This window comes from Triticum aestivum, unplaced genomic scaffold (genome assembly GCF_018294505.1).
Source record: "Triticum aestivum cultivar Chinese Spring unplaced genomic scaffold, IWGSC CS RefSeq v2.1 scaffold17243, whole genome shotgun sequence".
Taxonomy (NCBI): domain Eukaryota; kingdom Viridiplantae; phylum Streptophyta; class Magnoliopsida; order Poales; family Poaceae; genus Triticum; species Triticum aestivum.
The window spans coordinates 3,372-8,827 of record NW_025232926.1 but is presented as its reverse complement, the minus strand read 5'-3'; the positions used below and the strand labels follow the sequence as shown (position 1 = coordinate 8,827).

General features: G+C 39.6%; 1 long non-coding RNA gene across 23 annotated transcripts; it reads left to right on the top strand.

Annotated features, from left to right (window-relative positions):
- On the top strand, positions 1-5,180 carry LOC123175981 (uncharacterized). 23 transcript variants are annotated; one of them, XR_006488309.1, is made up of 9 exons: positions 1-83; positions 271-346; positions 858-972; positions 1,708-2,456; positions 2,577-2,721; positions 3,755-3,856; positions 3,955-3,997; positions 4,216-4,359; positions 4,838-5,180. It is a non-coding gene; the product is annotated as an uncharacterized lncRNA (long non-coding RNA). The 23 variants fall into 23 exon arrangements; XR_006488297.1 differs by having other exon boundaries at positions 7-346; positions 514-972; positions 1,708-1,933; positions 2,358-2,456; XR_006488304.1 differs by having other exon boundaries at positions 858-2,456.
- The last annotated feature ends 276 nt before the right edge of the window (positions 5,181-5,456 follow it).

Below are 5,456 nucleotides of genomic sequence, written 5' to 3'. Positions count from 1 at the left end.
AGTGGTGGTGACTAGCATAGAAGGCGGAGGAGGTCATTGGAGCCGGCTTCCCTTCCGCTTTGGCTGCCAAGCTCCGCGCGTTGGTGAGTCCCTCTCTCTATCCCTCTACATCTCTCCCTCTCTCTGTCAGAGGGCAGCTACCAACCCCGAGGTGCAGGCGGCCATGGAAAAGCAGAAGATGCCACACCTAGCTTTCCCCCTTGCCTCCTGCCCTTTCTCTTCAGCTCATTTATTTACATGTGCAAATTCTCTTTTATCTATGCCTGCAAGGTGTTTGATGAAAGTTCAGTAAGGCTTTGAGGGAATACCAAACAAGAGAGGATCCAGTATCTGTAACATGCATCAGGTTGACACCAACTTCATGCATTTTGCTTCAAGATCATTGTTAATTTAATTCAAAATGTTTTCTCATTCTATTGGAAGATAGAAAGGATGGTTGTAGAAAGATAACTGTTCTACTTGGATACCTTTCTTTGTTCTCGTTTGCATTTAAGTAAAAATGTTCAACTGCAGATATAGATTGCCGGCGGGTGGATATATTGCTCAAAAGATGTCACTAGTGCTGTACTGCTGTAGATGCCATTGATTTCATATATCAAAGCATTACAGCTCTTTCAGATCCTTTGTATTTCCACTTAGTTAGCTTGAAAATCTTGTCTACTACGGACACCTCTTGAAAATTGCAAAGGAGTTCTAACTCCCAACAAGCTTATTTCCTTAAAAAATGTAACTGGTACAATGTTCTACGTACCTTATGAGAGGTCAGCCCCGGCATCACAGTCCATTCCTGAAGAAGTTCACATGCATGGTGTTGATTGTTGAGTTTGCTTGGTTAACGGAATGACATGCCTATGCAGATCAGCAGGGGGAAGGTCCAGGGTGAAACCTTCAGGAGGGATTTGATGTTGCTATTGTTTCAGTTTGCAGATAGAGGATGTGATTCCAGCAAGACAGAGACGATGGCGATGACAAGTGAGATTTATGTTAAGGAGTATTAGCATATGCTCACAGGATCACTGGAAGTTTATAAATGTATCCGCAATGATTGTTGCTTTCTTATTGACACATAATTGAATTATAATTATAGACAGTAAGAGTAGTTGTCTTTTCATTTGTTAGAAAACATAGTGTACCTTTATAATCGTAGTTATATGCAATGATCCATCATGTATTTTTGTTTAAAACTGCAACCCGTAATTGTTTGATGTCATTAAATGTCTCTCTCTCTCTCTCTCTATATATATATATATATATATATATATATATAGTTTACGTTCTTAAATTAGCCTCCATACTATCTGCATTGTCATGGTAACCTTGGTAGGTCATAATATGTAGATCCATAATCCCGGTTCAATTTGAGCTTTCCATGTGATTTTTTACCTGAATATTAGGATCACAACTTAATTAACTTAAATTAGCAGTATAGTGTCAATGGACGTCATCTGAAGCTAATAAGATGTTGTTTATTGAAGAACAGCCCCTTGCTACTTGCACAGTACATGAAAAGCACACTAAATAGATTAAAGAAATCATACTTGACTGTGATTGCATTTGGTTGATGCTTACGTGTATTTCTCATGGGTATACCAAGGGGGCAATCTTCTATATTTCAGGTCCAAAGCTTTCAATGCATTTTTTTATCTGTTTTTCATGTCCCAATGATCATCTGCAAGTCCGAATTATGCCATTGTTGATGGTGCACAGGTATGTTGCATGGTGAACCCAGTATTGGCCCTCCTTTCAAGCTCCTGTGTTCATCCTAGATAAAATTCTGGAAAATACGTCGGAACTATCTTTTAATCTTCCAACAGTGTATTGCTATGATTATATATATGGATACATCATATCGATGTGTCTAGAGACCTAAAGCCTTAAGAGTTAAGTGCCAAACTGGGGACTGATATTATAACTGCAGATGGGCTTTATTCAGGTATTTTCTTGCCATAAATGATGATGTTTGCAGATGGGCTTTGTTCAGTCATAAGAGCTTATCAGTTCAGCCTGCATACTTTTGTTTCTTCAGTGTACTGTGTCTGAGGAAAGCATTTATTTTGTCTCCTGTTTAAGTGAATTCATGGCTAAGATGGACGAATTTCTATTATGTGGGCTGGAGGTTCTTGAGTTAGGGCACTAGCACTAGCTAAGCTTCCATTCTGGTAAAATGTATGACATGCTTGATGAGCATGCATATCTATATGGTTTTGTGGACACTGATTTAGTTCCATGCTAGTTTATTTCCAGCAGTTGGTCTGCTTCTTCATAGAGATTTTATTAGTACTAAATTAAATTAGAAACTGAATGTGTGCTTCTTTCACCTTCAGTCTGAACATGACATTGCCTTATTTGTGACACAGGTGGAAATTAGCAAGCAAGATACAGTCGGTGCATGGATGACCAAGATTACTTATTACTTTATGAAGATGATGATTCCTGCATGTTGATTGTGCTTCAAGGTACAGCTGTTCGTACCTTACAAAATTATAATGCTTTTTATTGGTTGTGCATCCTAGGACCAAAATCTTGATTCATAGATAGCCGAAGAACTGAAGAATTTTTACTCTCTATTGTTGCAGGGTAGAAGAGGATGGGAGGAGGGGACACGCGCTCTATATTTTGTTATGCACACCTTTCTAAACTATACTTGTCTTCTTAACACATGTTCATTGTCCAGTAGAAGCTGTAGATTTCAGCGTACAATAATTTCCAAAATGGCAGAAGGTAAGAACCATGTTACACATGATCCTTTTGTGTTCTTTTGATTTAAAGTAGCATGTACCTGTTAAACTTGGAGATGATTTTCGTGGTGTATTTATAAATTATCAGCCAAGGTTATTCCTTCAGGCAATTTTTTCTTCCCTGAAGCATAGGCATATTGGTTGTTTGGTTGGCTCTCTTTACTAGCATGAAGATAACTACTATGTGTTGCTTAGTTATTAGCGGATCAAGTGTATGAATGATCTTATGTTTACCCAGACTTATAGGTTTCTAAATACTAGGCTCTTGGGACTTATTTCTAAGGGTTAGTTTTTTTTTGGATTCATGTGCTCTGGTGCTACAACCTAGGTAAAGCTCCTTCACAATAGTGTTTAAAGCTTAAATTGATAACTCCATCAAAGTTAAAGCATTAGGCTCTCTGCTCTGTGTACGGCCCAAATGTTCTACATAATGCTTTATATAGTCCCATTGTGACTTCTTTTGTTTTCTTAGCGGTCGGTGATATTTAATATTCAGTCAGATCTTGGAGGAAATGTAAAATATGCGAGCGTGTGTGCGTGCGTGTGCGTGCGTGTGTGTGTGTGTGTGTGTGTGTGTGTGCTTTCTCCTGTTTCGGTTTTAGTTCAGTAGCTGAAAGTTTATGTACAGTCAAATTTAATTGACTAATTGGAGGGTTCATATATCTGTATGAAAATAAGCTAATACAAATGCAAAATTGTTGAATGCATTAATCTTCGTTCAGTGCGTGACCCATAGTTAATGCACATTCTTGCATTAGAAAGAAAATGGATAACCGTTTTGAAATGCCGACACTTCCTAGAACTTCTCTTTTCATAAGAAAATAAACTTCGTAGCGGGTCTCTGCGGTAGCACTGACCTTTGGCAACCTTCGTGTCGTGCCTCCAAGGCAGGCCATGAGTGATGGCTGCCGTGATGCCGGCCTTGCAAAAAAGGGCTTTGTTGACTGGCTATAGTTTGTGTTTGTTGTTTACATGTCAGTTTTTAACCATTTAACCATTTAACATGTCTTTAGCAGGTCTCTGCGCCATTTGGCCATTTGGTCTTTCTCCTGTCGCCAGCGCTTCTTCTTCTCGTCTGTCCTGCTGCTAACCCAACATGCTTCTGCTTGCTGCCTCGGGTAAATAGGCCATTATGTTGCTTCCGTGACTGGCGAGTGTTCATTGCATGCCTGTGTGTCATTGTGCTCTGACCGCTTGTTTTTTGTGTATTTCACAGGTTGTACGATCTCTTCTGTCGCTGCGTCGTTCGACTCATCAAGGTTTTCTTCTTTCCTTTCTACTACATTTGTGTGTGCTTCTCTTAAAGTACTTGACTGGATGCATCTGCCAACAATTAATAATGGAAAAGATTTCTGAAAATTATGTCATCCTACATGTGCCATCATTGTCCAGAGCAGTACCATGCCATATGAATTCAGAAGAATAAATTCTTCTACTTCAGATCTGTATTGTGCTTTTAAATGCTGCTCCCGTACAGGACAACGGTGAGAAGGGGCTCTTGAGGCGGCTGCACTCGGTCCCCCCCTGCAGCCACACACCACATCGTCCGACCATGTTGGTGAAATTTGCAGAACTGACGGCTTCGCAGTAAGACTATGGATGGCTGCTAGGTTTTGGTAATGTATGTGAATATGTGATCTGCTGAATAAATGGTCAGCGCATGTAGTATAGATTCAGAGTCTATGCATTCCTGAATGCTGCAGCTCAAGTATATTCAGTCCTCTGTTCTGTGTTAGGATTGAACCATGATTGTTTTAACGGGGTGTGATTTTAATTTGATTGCTATATTCATAAAAATGAGGATACACCCCTGGAGCATAAGTAAACATTAGAATCTAACAACACAGCTTGATCATGCTTGAATAGGCACATTAGGATTGGAAAGGTGAAAAATGCTAGAACAGGAAGCAAAAAAGAGACATAGCTCAGGGGGAAAACAAGTTTGGTGCAATGCTGCCATAAGGCGACCAGTTTCGATGTTGGAATCTAACAACACAGCTTGATCATGCTCGAATAGGCGCATTATGTGATACTTGAGTGTAGCAGTTTTAAATATTTTGGAGAACTACAATTATTTACACGTGTGACATTGACTGCAGGGTGAGGACAGGTGCTGCCGAAGATAATTCGAGGTTTCTCGGAAAATCCAGGGGACAATGTCATAGTGCTGACATTGGGGACGAGTTTTGATACTTCGGGAGAAGCCTATGACTTTTACAACCTGTGCTTTTGGGATAAGCGATTCGGCATTAGTAGGAAGACTGAAAGACAGTTAATGGGAAAATTATTGGTGTGATTGAATAAGTAGTTTCATGGTTCTGATGTCTGATGTATGATTAGAGCATTTTCTCTTATGGTGTACTGAATTATTAAAGATTGTGTGTGAATTGTTAAGATGCAATTTTTCTATGTATGTGTGGATCCACGGCGGTCCAGACTGTACTACTGTAGTAGTTTATACTTTCTGAATGCAACGTAGCATGATAAATATATTGTGTTTGACAAATAAATGAAAATAGTGCTATGTAGTCAGGTCTATGAGAATTGCGGGTAAATCATCACTAAAACTTTGCTTTGTGTGGGCGTTGCTGGTGTTCTTATGTCCAGAAGTCTGATGTCTGAATTTGTTGAGAAATTGAATGACTCTTCACATTTCCTTTCGGCCTGCTCAACAAGTCTTAACGATGCTTGCCCTGAAATCTGGTATACAGAGAGGTG